Source organism: Pristiophorus japonicus, chromosome 2 (genome assembly GCF_044704955.1).
Source record: "Pristiophorus japonicus isolate sPriJap1 chromosome 2, sPriJap1.hap1, whole genome shotgun sequence".
Lineage (NCBI taxonomy): Eukaryota > Metazoa > Chordata > Chondrichthyes > Pristiophoridae > Pristiophorus > Pristiophorus japonicus.
Window position 1 is genome coordinate 157793254 of NC_091978.1, and position 14198 is coordinate 157807451.

Genomic DNA, 14198 nt, shown 5'->3' on the forward strand with positions numbered 1-14198 from the left:
GCCATAGACTCAGCTCCACTTACCTGCCAGCTCCCCATAACTCTTAATTCCCTTATTGGTTAAAAATCTATCTATCTGTGATTTGAATACATTCAATGAGCTAGCCTCAACTGCTTCCTTGGGCAGAGAATTTCACAGATTTACAACTCTGGGAGAAGAAATTCCTTCTCAATTCGGTTTTAAATTGGCTCCCCCGTATTTTGAGGCTGTGCCCCCTAGTTCTAGTCTCCCCGACCAGGGGAAACAACCTCTCTGCCTCTATCTTGTCTATCCCTTTCATTATTTTAAATGTTTCTATTAGATCACCCCTCATCCTTCTGAACTCCAACGAGTAAAGACCCAGTCCACTCAATCTATCATCATAAGGTAACCCCCTCATCTCCAGAATCAGCCGAGTGAATCGTCTCTGTACCCCCTCCAAGGCTAGTATATCCTTCCTTAAGTAAGGTGACCAAAACTGCACGCAGTACTCCAGGTGCGGCCTCACCAATACCCTGTACAGTTGCAGCAGGACCTCCCTGTTTTTGTACTCCATCCCTCTCGCAATGAAGGCCAACATTCCATTCGCCTTCCTGATTACCTGCTGCACCTGCAAACTAACTTTTTGGGATTCATGCACAAGGATCCCCAGGTCCTTCTGCACCGCAGCATGTTGTAATTTCTCCCCATTCAAATAATATTCCCTTTTACTGTTTTTTTCCCCAAGGTGGATGACCTCACATTTTCCGACATTGTATTCCATCTGCCAAACTTTAGCCCATTCGCTTAACCTATCTAAATCTCTTTGCAGCCTCTCTGTGTCCTCTACACAACCTGATTTCCCACTAATTTTTGTGTCATCTGCAAAATTTTTTACACTACACTCTGTCCCCTCCTCCAGGTCATCTATGTATATTGTAAACAGTTGTGGTCCCAGTACCAATCCCTGTGGGCACACCACGAACCACCGATTTCCAACCCAAAAAGGACCCATTTATCCCAACTCTCTGCTTTCTGTTAGCCAGCCAATTCTCGATACATGCTAATACATTTCCTCTGACTCCACATACCTTTATCTTCTGCAGTAACCTTTTGTGTGGCACCTTATCGAATGCCTTTTGGAAATCTAAATACACCACATCCATCGGTACACCTCTATCCACCATGCTCGTTATATCCTCAAAGAATTCCAGTAAATTAGTTAAGCATGATTTCCCCTTCATGAATCCATGTTCCGTCTGTTTGATTGCACTATTCCTATCTAGATGTCCCGCTATTTCTTCCTTAATATAGCTTCAAGCATTTTCCCCACTACAGATGTTAAACTAACCGGCCTATAGTTACCTGCCTTTTGTCTGCCCCCTTTTTTAAACAGAGGCGTTACATTAACTGCTTTCCAATCCGCTGGTACCTCCCCAGAGTCCAGAGAATTTTGGTAGATTATAACAAATGCATCTGCTATAACTTCCGCCATCTCTTTTAATACCCTGGGATGCATTTCATCAGGACCGGGGGACTTGTCTACCTTGAGTCCCATTAGCCTGTCCAGCACTACCTCCCTAGTGATAGTGATTGTCTCAAGGTGCTCCCTTCCCACATTCCCGTGACCAGCAATTTTTGGCATGGTTTTTGTGTCTTCAGCCATTTCCACATTTCCCATTATTAAATCCCCCTTCTCACCCTTCAAGGGACCAACATTTACTTTAGTCACTCTCTTCCGTTTTATATATCTGTAAAAGCTTTTACTCTCTTTTTATGTTTTGCGCAAGTTTACTTTCGTAATCTATCTTTCCTTTCTTTATTGCTTTCTTAGTCATTCTTTGCTGTCGTTTAAAATTTTCCCCAATCTTCTAGTTTCCCACTAACCTTGGCCACCTTATATGCATTGGTTTTTAATTTGATACTCTCCTTTATTTCCTTGGTTATCCACGGCTGGTTATCCCTTCTCTTACCACCCTTCTTTTTCACTGGAATATATTTTTGTTGAGCACTATGAACGAGCTCCTTAAAAGTCCTCCACTGTTCCTCAATTGTGCCACCGTTTAATCTGTGTTCCCAGTCTACTTTAGCTAACTCTGCCCTCATCCCACTGTAGTCCCCTTTGTTTAAGCATAGTACGCTCGTTTGAGGCACTACTTCCTCACCCTCAATCTGTGTTACAAATTCAACCACACTGTGATCACTCATTCTGTGAGGATCTTTTACTAGGAGATCGTTTATTATTCCTGTCTCATTACACAGGACCAGATCTAAGATGGCTTGCTCCCTTGTAGGTTCTGCAACATACTGTTCGAAGAAACAATCCCGTATGCATTCTATGAATTCCTCCTCCAGGCTACCTCGTGCGATTTGATTTGACCAATCGATATGTAGATTAAAATCCCCCATGATTACTGCTGTTCCTTTTTCACATGCCTCGATTATTCCCTTGATCATTGTCCGCCCCACCGTGAAGTTATTATTTGGGGGCCTATAAACTACGCCCACCAGTGACTTTTTCCCCTTACTATCTCTAATCTCCACCCACAATGATTCAACATTTTGTTCATTAGAGCCAATATCATCTCTCACAACTGCCCTGATATCATTCTTTATTAACAGAGTTCCCCCCCTCCTTTCCCTTCTTGTCTATCCTTCCGAATTGTCAAATACCCCTGTATGTTTAACTCCCAGTCTTGGCCACCCTGCAACCACGTTTCTGTAATGGCCACCAAATCATACCCATTTGTAATGATTTGTGCCGTCAACTCATTTACTTTATTTCGAATGCTGCGTGCGTTTAGATAAAGTGTTTTAATACTAGTTTTTAAACCATGATTTTTAGTTTTGACCCCTCCTGCAGCCCCTTTATATTCATACATATTGTCTCTTCCTATCACCTTGTGGTTTACACTTACCCCAGTGCTACTCTGCTCTGTTGCCTCCTGCCTTTTGCATTCTTTCTTGGGGTCCTGTTCATCTGCGCTCTCACCCACTCTAACTAGCTCAGAGCCTTCTCCTGGGTTCTGAATACTCCTCGCATTGAGGCACCGAGCTTTCAGGCTTGCCTTTTTATTACACTTTGACCCTTTAGAATTTTGCTGTACATTGGCCCTTTTTGTTTTTTGCCTTGGGTTTCTCTGCCCTCCACTTTTACTCATCTTCTTTCTGTCTTTTGCTTCTGTCTCCATTTTGTTTCCCTCTGTCTCCCTGCATTGGTTCCCATCCCCCTGCCATATTAGTTTAACTCCTCCCCAACAGCACTAGCAAACACTCCCCCGAGGACATTGGTTCCGATCCTGCCCAGGTGCAGACCGTCTGGTTTGTACTGGTCCCACCTCCCCCAGAACCGGTTCCAATGCCCCAGGAATTTGAATCCTTCCCTGCTGCATCACTGCTCAAGCCACGTATTCATCTGCGCTATCCTGCGATTCCTACTCTGACTAGCACGTGGCACTGGTAGCAATCCCGAGATTACTACTTTTGAGGTCCTACTTTTTAATTTAGCTCCTAGCTCCTTAAATTCGTCTCGTAGGACCTCATCCCTTTTTTTACCTATGTCGTTGGTACCAATGTGCACCACGACAACTGGCTGTTCTCCCTCCCTTTTCAGAATGTCCTGCACCCGCTCCAAGACATCCTTGACCCTTGCACCAGGGAGGCAATATACCATCCTGGAGTCTCGGTTGCGGCCGCAGAAACGCCTATCAATTCCCCTTACAATTGAATCCACTATCACTATCGCTCTCCCACTCTTTTTCCTGCCCTCCTGTGCAACAGAGCCAGCCACGGTGCCATGAACTTGGCTGCTGCTGCTCTCCCCTGATGAGTCATCCCCCTCAACAGTACCCAAAGCGGTGTATCTGTTTCGCAGGGGACCCCTGCACTACCTTCCTTGCACTGCTCTTCCTGCTGGTCTTCCATTCCCTAGCTGCTGTGGACTCTTCACCTGCGGTAAGACCAACTCGCTACACGTGCTATTCACGTCATTCTCGGCATCGTGGATGCTCCAGAGTGAATCCACCCTCGGCTCCAAATCCGCAACGCGGTCCGTCAGGAGCTGGAGGCGGATACACTTCCCACACACGTAGTTGTCAGGGACACCAGAAGTGTCCCTGAGTTCCCAAATAGTGCAGGAGGAGCATACCACGTGACCGAGCTCTCCTGCCATGACTTAACCCTTAGATTAACTTAAGTTGGCGATAACAATGTTAACAGGTTAGTTACTGATATAAAAAAGAAAATCTACTACCAATCACCAGCCAATCACTTACCCCTTTGACTGTGACGTTACCTTTTGATTTCTTCCTACTTCTTTTTTGCTTTTTCTCCTGGCTGGAGTTGCACACGCACGCCTCTTATAGGCCTCACCTCGCACCCCGGACTCGCGCTGCTCGAACTGCCGCTCCTCCTCCAACGTTGGGCCTCTTATAGGCCTCACCACGCACCCCGGACTCGCGCTGCTCGAACTGCCGCTCCTCCTCCAACGTTGGGCCTCTTATAGGCCTCACCACGCACCCCGGACTCGCGCTGCTCGAACTTGAAAGCATATATGCAGTGATACCATATTACCACCCCACTGTCTCAAATCATGAGCCAGTCAAGACAAAGTTCTATACAAGTTTAACATAACTTCTCTATTTTAAATGAACTCCAGTGCTTTATTTGCACTTTTATGGCTTTTTTAACCTGTATTGATACTTTTAATGATTTGTGAATCTGTACCCCGAGATCCCTTTGCACCTCTACTCCATTTAGACTCTTATTTTCCAACGATTATGTAGCTTCCTTTTTCCTCCTACCCAAATGCACCACCTCACACTTATCTATTATTGAAATTCATTGTCATTTACATGCCCATTCTGAAAGTTTGTTTATGATAGAATTAATTAAAAGCTTTCAGTTTGTCATCTACAAACACTGTTTTACAAAAAAATACTCATCATAAATGACTGGAATATAAAAGAACTGCATAATAATGCATTAACACTTCAGAAACGTCACTCAGTTACACGGTTATGTATTGACAAACAATTCAAAAAGCTCACGGTGAGCAGAAAGAGGCACATCTATTCGTGCAATTTGTAATATTTATAAAGTTTTCAACGCATGTGTCCATCCCTCACGTAACTATAGCAATGGCTGCACAAGCACCAGGAGCAGCCTCTTTCCTATAGCGCTGACGTGCTGTACATCCACATAAGTAATTAGAATATTAATCACAATGCAACCAGACAACCAACAAATATAAAGTGCTACAGTTCTTTAGTTTCCCCGATTGAAAAGAATTGAACAAAAACAGGTATCAGTCACTTCTACAGGTACAACATCGAGAATCCGGAGTTCCGGAATCTGGAATGTTACGGAATCTGGACCCATCAGTGGCAGGGTCATCCGGAATCAGTAAAATGTTCCGGAATCCAGACCTGACGACCCTGCCAACCTTGGGGCCCTGCCACTGCCCGACCTCTGGCCTCGCCTCGCCGTTGCTCGTCTCACCGCCGCTGCCCTTACCTCGGGGCTTCCTCACCAGCCGGCCCGAATGCCACTTTGGCAGGGCCCCTCCGAAGGCAACTTCCTCAGCGGGCTCCCGACCGACGGCAACTTATTTGGCGGGGCCCGCCCGACAGCAATCTCCTTGGTAGGGCCTGCCCGAACACCACCTCGGTGGGAGTTCCCTCCCCCCCACCCCCCCCCCCAGCCCTCCCCACTCCCCACCACTTTCTGACGTTCCGAAATCTGGAAATACCTGAACCTGGGCTCGGGTGTTCCCAATTCGTGACGTCAAAAAGCAAATCAAAAGTCCAGAAAAGCCAGGAATCCGGAACGGCCTCATTCTCGAGGGTTCCGATATTAATAAACGTTCTCTTCTTGAACCAGCACATCCCCATGAAACATGTCAGAAATGTAACACTTATTCACAAGTCCAGAAAACACATACAGGTTGAGCGTCCGAAATCCAGAAACCTCGGGACCGAGGCCGTTCCGGATTTTGGAACGTCTTTGCCTGGGCTGAGGTAGTTGGGGTCTGGCAGCCGAGGTAGGGAGGAGAGGGGTTGTAGCCCGGGCCAGGGGGAGAAGTGGGAGGAGCCAGGGCCGGGGGCAGAAGGGGGGGAGCAGGGTCGGGGGGAGAAGGGGCAAGCCAGGGCTGGGGCGAAGTCAGGTCGGGCCGCCGAGGGCTGGGAAGGGCCAGACCGCCAAGAGTCAGGGCGGGTGACGTTGGGCTGCCGGGGGGGTGGTGTGTGTGTGTCCGGATTTCGGAATATTTTCAGTTTTCCGGATGACCCCGCCGTGGATTGGCCCAGATTTCGGAACTCCGAATTTCGAACGCTCAACCTGCACAACATTTGCGAAGTGCGGCTGCTGCTCAGTCCCCAGGAACAGTCTGCACGCGCTTGGAGTGGACTCTCACCCATCCGTATCCCTCTTTCGCTATCTCTGTCCTCTCTCTCCCTGTGCCTCTCTCTCCCTCTGTTTTTCTCTCTCTCCATCTCCCTCTGCTCCAGTCTCAGTTTCTCTCTCCCTCTGCTGCTATTCCTCTCTCTCTGTCTCCCTCGCCCCCCCCCCCCAGTCTCCCTCGCCCCCCCCCCCAAGTCTCCCTCGCACCCCCCCCCCCCAAGTCTCCCTCGCCCCCCCCCCCCCCAAGTCTCCCTCGCCCCCCCCCCCCCCCCCAAGTCTCACTCGCACCCCCCCCCCCCCAAGTCTCACTCGCCCCCCCCCCCCCCCCCCCCAAGTCTCCCTCTCTTCAAGACAAATGTATTACAGTACAGGGTACTTCACACTTGCATCCACGTGAAATTACATCTGTCATCTGTCTGCCCATTCTGTTAACTTTTCTGTGACTGGAAAATGCAGATTTTTAGTGAAAGAAACAATTTTGAATGATCAAGGAGCACACTGTATCTTTTCTTGACGTTAATAATTTCTTCTGACATACCCTCTGCCTCCAATATCCTGGGTTACCAATCTTCACAGTTACATCTTGTTCCAGATTCAAACTCAATGGGGAGGAAGTGTGTCTATTTTGCCTTTTGAAAGATGTAGATTGTTCGAGTCAGTTTCTTTTTGCAATTTCATTATGTTTTTAAATTTGTGGCAATATGGATACCAAATCTACAGCGGAATGTTATGTAAGCACTTTTTTTGCTCGAGAAGCTAAACCTTATTCATTGGTAATTTTTTTTCCAAATTTGAATTGACAAATAAATGAATTAAGGAACTTTGAGCAGACTACTATTTAAGTTACAGCTGGTTTGGGGAGCAGGTAGGAAGAATAAGTATGAGCCCTACCACCTCTCTTGTAGCTGGCTTGTATCTTGTGCTGGCTGGGGATATTTATACTCCGGAGAAGACTCATCAGTGGGAGGGAAAATGGGACCAGACAACATGACTACTGTCGATCGAACTGGCCACGGCTTCACAATTGCCCATCCAGTGCAATGGAAGTGGTTTTAGAATTCAATTGGAAATAAAAAGGAAAACTACAGGTTGCTGTTTATGTGCATATTTTTTTTTGAAGAGTGGTATTTTTAATTTATTTTGATTCAAGCAATTAAAGAAGCCATGATATCAGCAAGATATTGTAAAACCAGTTCCGTGGCAGTACATGGAGGAATAGGATGGTTTGGACAACTGGACTGCAGATGCTCTGTGTTTATCCACCATTGCTGAGTGATGAGAAAGTGAAGCCAAATTTGCATCTTGTGCCTTGGACATTTGGAAAATTATCAAAAAGTGGGCTTTATTTAAGGACGCGCTCATTTGTACTGCCAAAATGGCCACCATGCTCCACCCTTTGTTTCTGATTGGTCCCCTTGGAGGATAAGCCACACCCTGAAGTTTCGCAGGAATGTGTAACTGGAACTGTCAATCCCAAGGTCTCACTGAATTTGCAAATTGTAACTCGATCCACTTTGACTTCCTGAAGCGACAGAGGACAGAGCTCCCCAGAAGATAGCAAGGGCCTGCCAAAGTGCCTGACCCCAGCCCAAGTACATCCCCCGCCCCCCCCCCCCCCCCCCAGTCCAAGTGCCTTACCCCAGGCCAAGTGCATGCCTCCCCCAGCCGAAGTACATCCCTCTCCCAGCCGAAGTGACTTTACCCCCTGCTGCTATTGGCCCCAGGACCGCCACCATCCCCCGCCACCCCCCACCTCCATTGGGCCCTCCCCCCGTCGCTATCAGGTCCCGGACTGCCGCCTTCGGTCCCCCCACCGCTATCTGGACCATGACCGCCGCCATGGGCCCCCCACTCCTGCCGCTATCGGGTCCAGGACTGCTGCCATCAGGTGGGCAGGGCATGACGGACGTCTGTCTGTCAAAAAAAAAAGTGCAGTACAAATAGTTCCTTTATTTAACTCAGCTTTTCGTGTTTGCAGTATGTATTGCAGCAAATATAAGTCTACCAATCTGTTAATTCCAGTTTGCTCCACAAACATGTATAATTCAAAATGAAATAAAAATCCTCCTATATTAAGAGCATTGCTTCAGAAAAGCTAGGTGAAACGTTTTTGTATATTAAACGCTGAGATCGCTGAATTTATTTGGTTGAGGTTGGAAATCACTTTTTAAAAATTTCAAGTTACATGTAAATGCACTAGTGTACCTGATTGTTTTAATTGATTGAGAGTTTTTGGGCCACTGGAGGCTCTTGTTAAATGTATCTCATGGTAAGTCATGCTTTTGCATGATCAAAAATGATGAATCCTCTTTTAATTGATCTTAGTTCTGCTTTCATAGAAACATAGAAAATAGGTGCAGGCGTAGGCCATTAAGCCATTCGAGCCTGCACCACCATTCAATAAGATCATGGCTGATCATTCATCTTAGTACCCCTTTCCTGCTTTCTCTCCATACCCCTTGATCCCTTTAGTCGTAAGGGCCATATCTAACTCCCTCTTGAATATATCCAATGAATAGGCATCAACAACTCTCTGCGGTAGTGAGAATGTGTAAAAGGGTTGCGAAAGTGGTAGATGAATAGAAAAGGTGGCAAAAGGATGGAGATAGGGAATCATGGGAAAATAGCTAAAGAAATGTCAAGATGCAGACAACTGCAGAATCAACAGAAAAAAAAGGGGTTACCAAGAGTTGAAGTTGAGGTTAGACACGGGTCATGAGAAAGCCCAAGGCAGCACAAAGAAAGAAAGCAATCCTAGATAGGAAGGGAAAAGTAATAGCTTCTACTGATAAGGAGGAAGAGAAACTAATTGGGTTCTTTACTGATAAGGGAAGACAGTGTAGCAAAGCTATAACTAACCTGCCTGACACCAGCCCTAATTGGGAGACTTTCTTGCCTGCCATTGGATGTATTCGGGGGGGCGGGGGGAGGCAGACAGGGATTGGATAGACCAAGTGCAAATCAAATGTGTTCTGTTTTGAAAATGTATATCTACTGTGCTTTTCGCGCTGAAAAGGGGCTTGTCCAGGGGAAGGTAAACAGGCTCTGATTGAGAGTGTCCCTTTGTCTTGACAAGTCCCGGCCGGAGAATCTTCAATAAAGGTCTTTTACAGAAAAGGCAAGAGGTGTTCGCGTGTCAGTGTATTCGCTGAAACAGATTGAGGGAAAAAGAATCCGTATTAACAGTAGGGAATTCCACAGGTTAACAACTCTCTGAGTGAAGAAGTTTCTCCTCATCTCAGTCCTAAATGGCCTAACCCTTATCCTAAGACTTATATCCCCTGGTTCTGGACATCCCCAACATCGGGAACATTCTTCCTGCATATAACCTGTCCAGTCCCATCAGAATCTTATATGTTTCTATGAGATCCCTTCTCATTCTTCTAAACTCCAGTGAATAAAGGCCCAGTTGATCCAGTCTCTCCTCATATGACAGTCCAGCCATCCCGGGAATCAGTCTGGTGAACCTTCGCTGCACTCCCTCAATAGCAAGAATGTTCTTCCTCAGATTAGGAGACCAAAACTGAACACACTATTCCAGGTGAGGCCTCACTAAGGCCCTATAGAACTGTGTGAAGACCTCCCTACTCCTATACTCAAAACCCCTAGCTATGAAGGCCAACATATCTTTTGCCTTCTTCACCGCCTCTTTTCCTAATCTGTCGCCATTCAGATAATCTGCCTTTGTGTTTTTGCTCCCAAAGTGGATAACCTCACATTTATCTACATTGTACTGCATCTGCCATGCATTTGCCCACTCACCTAACCTGAGCAAGTCACCCTGCAGCCTCTTAGCATCCTCCTCACAGCTCACTGCCACCCAGTTTAGTGTCACTCAAACTTGGAGATATTACACTCAATTCCTTCATCCACATCATTAATGTATATTGTAAATAACTGGTGTCCCAGCACTGAGCCCTGCGGCACCCCACTATAGTCACTGCCTGCCATTCTGAAAAGAACCCGTTTATCCCGACTCTCTGCTTCCTGTCTGCCAACCAGTTCTCTATCCACGTCAGGACATTACCCCAATACCATGTGCTTTAATTTTGCACACCAATCTCTTGTGTGGGACCTTGTCAAAGCCTTTTGAAAGTCCAAATACACCACATCCACTGGTTCTCCCTTGTCCACTCTGCTAGTTACATCCTCAAAAAATTCCAGAAGATTTGTCAAGCATGATTTCCCTTTCATAAATCCATGTTGACTTGGACCGATCCTGTCACTGCTTTCCAAATGCGCTGCTATTTCATCTTTAATAACTGATTCCAACATTTTCCCCACTGCTGATGTCAGGCTAACCGGTCTGTAATTACCCGTTTTCTCTCTCCCTTCTTTCTTAAAAAGTGGTGTTACATTAACTACCCTCCAGTCCATAAGAACTTATCCAGAGTCGATAGACTGTTAGAAAATGATCACCAATGCATCCACTATTTCGAGGGCCCCTTCCTTAAGTACTCTGGGATGCAGACTATCAGGCCCCAGGTATTTATCGGCCTTCAATCCCATCAATGTCCCTAACACAATTTCCCACTTAATAAGGATATCCTTCAGTTCCTCCTTCTCACTCGACCCTCGATCCCCTAGTACTTCCGGAAAGTTATTTGTGTCTTCCTTTGAGAAGACAGAACCAAAGTATTTGTTCAATTGGTCTGCCATTTCTTTGTTCCCCATTATGAATTCCCCTGATTCTGACTGCAAGGGACCTACGTTTGTCTTCACTAATCTTTTTCTCTTCACATATCTATAGAAGCTTTTGCAGTCAGTTTTTATGTTCCCTGCAAGCTTACTCTCATACTCTATTTTCCCCCTCCTAATTAAACCCTTAGTCCTCCTCTGCTAACTTCTAAATTTCTCCCAGTCCTCCGGTTTGCTGCTTTTTCTGGCCAATTTTTATGCCTCTTCCTTGGATTTAACACTATCTTTAATTTCCCTTGTTAGCCACGGTTGAGCCACTTTCCCTTTTTTATTCTTATGCCACACAGGTATTTACAATTGTTGTCGTTCATCCATGTGATATTTAAATGTCTGCCATTGCCTATCCACCGTCAACCCTTTAAGTATCATTCTCCAGTCTATCCTAGCCAATTCATGTCTCATACCGTCGAAGTTTCCTTTCTTTAAGTTCAGGACCCTAGTCTCTGAATGAACTGTGTCACTCTCCATCTTAATGAAGAATTCTACCATATTATGGTCACTCTTCCCCAGATTGCTAATTAATCCACTCTCGTTACACAAGACCCAGTCTAGGATGGCCTGCTCTCTAGTTGGTTCCTCGACATATTGGTCGAGAAAACCATCGCTTATACATTCCAGGAAATCCTCCTCCACAGTATTGCTACCAGTTTGGTTAGCCCAATCAATATGTAGATTAAAGTCACACGTGATATCTGTTGTACTCTTATTGCACGCGTTCCTAATTTCCTGTTTGATGCCATCCCCAACCTCCCTACTACAATTGGTGGTCTGTACACAACTCCCACTAACGTTTTCTGTCCTTTGGTGTTTCGCAGCTCAATCCATATAGATTCCACATCATCCACGCTAATGTCCTTCCTTACTATTGCATTAATCTCCTCTTTAACCAGTAACACTACCCCACCTCCTTTTCCTTCCTGTCTGTCCTTCCTGAATATTGAATACCCCTGGATGTTGAGTTTCCAGCCTTGGTTACCTTGGAGTCATGTCTCCGTAATCCCAATAACATCATATCTGTTAACAGCTAACTGCGCAGTCAATTCATCCACTTTATTACGAATGCTCCTCGCATTGAGACTCTGAGCCTTCCGGCTTGTTTTTTAACACTCTTTGTTCTTTTAGAATTATGTTGTAATGTGGCCCTTTTTGATTTTTGCCCTTGATTTCTCTGCCCTCCACTCTTGTTTTTCTCTTTCCTACCTTTTGCTTCTGCCCCCTTTTTACTTCCCTCTGCCTCCCTGCGTAGATTCCCATCTCCCTGCCTTTTTCATCCATCACCTTTGTCCTCATTGTCCTACATTGACTCCCAGTTCCTTAACACCTCCGGTTTAAAATTGTTAAACATAAGGTTACTGAGGAACTCAAACATAAAATTGAATAGCCTCAGCACTCCCTCCTATTAGTGTAACCTTTTTCAGCTCAACATCACCTCGCCCCACCCCACCCCACCCCAAACTCTCCATTTCTCTGACTCCAGCCCTTTAAAACTCACCCATTCCTCCATTTCCTGTGTCTGTTTTTTTCCCCTCACGCCTCTATGAACTGCTTTGCGGTGATTTTCTGTCAGAGGTGTAAATGTGAACTGATAAAGAAGCATTATCTGCAATGCTAGTACACCTGTAGTGTCTTTCAAAAGTTAGCATCAGGGATCTATTTGGAAAGATAGAAAAATTCAAAACTACTTCTTTAGTTAAGATCCTATACCTCGCAAAATAGCAAAAAATACCAGAAGTTTCTTACTACAACCGTTGTCAATGTTAGCAGTTCATTTAGTCACTTCAGCAATTTTAATATTCATGTACTTTTTCATTAATTAATACAGTATATGCAATAGATATTTCATGTACAGTTATAAGGCATTTTTGGCAGAATATTGGAGTGTTTTTTTCTTTTTTACACAATACAAAATGGCTGTGTGTGCTCACTCATGCTGTGTCTCAGAGCTCAGTTTGTAAACCAGCACTGGTATTTTTTACATTTTCTTTCCTTTTCTCATCTGTCATATATGTCCCATATAGCTTTCTAATAATGAGCACTTCTTGTGTGACTGTCAGCAGGGTATTCAACAGGGAGGCATTATAGGTGAGACTAATTCTATTCTTGCTGGAGATACACATATGTACTTTGCAGCAGTGGTCACTGGGAGTGAGAGTCCTTGCTTTTTTCTTTACTTGCCAAGCCCAGGACTAGTGATGTGAATAACTCAACATAATGTAGATGACTGAGGATTGAACCTGGGCTTTGTTGCCGTGTATTGCTCAGTATCGCACTGTGAGGAACAATTATCCTTGATCTATTGGGGAGCTGAATAGTCTTCAAAATAATCTATTTACATTTGTTATGAAATGTGTACAGTTCATTCAACATTCTTATGATGTTGACAGGCTTGTAATAACATCTAGTCAGCTGCTCATCCTAATGTTTTGTGGTTCTGCAATCTTAGTTTTGAAGTTTGTTTTTAAATCTAAATGAATTACTGCATGAATGTGATCTGTTGAATGCAGGCAAAATTACATCAAAGGAGGCAGTGTTATTTTAATGTTACTCTACTGAATAAAGGCGAGCTGTATAAACTTGCATAAAGTGTCCTTTACAAAGCTTTAAGTAATAACTAAGATGAAAAAAAATGCCTGGTGTACATATACTGTTGCAGAACCATTTAACTGTTGTAAAAACAGAAAATGCTGGCAAACACTCAGCAGATGAGGCAGCATCTGTGGAGAGAAAAACAGCTAATGTTTAAAATTCTCATGCTTGTTTTCAGATCTATCCATGGCCTCGCCCCTCCCAATTTCCTCCAGCCCTACAACCCTTCGAGATCTCTGCACTCCTCCAATTGTGGCTTCTTGCGCATCCCCGATTTTAATTGCTCCACCATTGGCCGTTGTGCCTTCAGTTGCTGAGGCCCTAAGGTCTGGAATTCCTTCCCTAAATCTTTCTGCCTCTCTATCTCTCTCTCCTTTAAGAAACTCTTTAAAAACCTACCTCTTTGACTGAGCTTTTGGTCACCTGTCCAAATATCTATTTATGTAGCTGTGTGTCAAATTTTGATAATGCTCCTGTGAATCGCCTTGGAATGTTTTACGACACTCTATAGAAATGGAAGTTGTTGTTGTTTCATTCGAACTGTTATTTCAGACTTA

The 14198-nt window shown here is 45.0% G+C and overlaps 1 protein-coding gene across 5 annotated transcripts in view; it reads left to right on the forward strand.

The window, feature by feature from the left end:
• Nucleotides 1–14198, forward strand: part of fryl (furry homolog, like) — a 693453-nt gene that overhangs the window by 76462 nt on the left and 602793 nt on the right. The window lies entirely within an intron of this gene.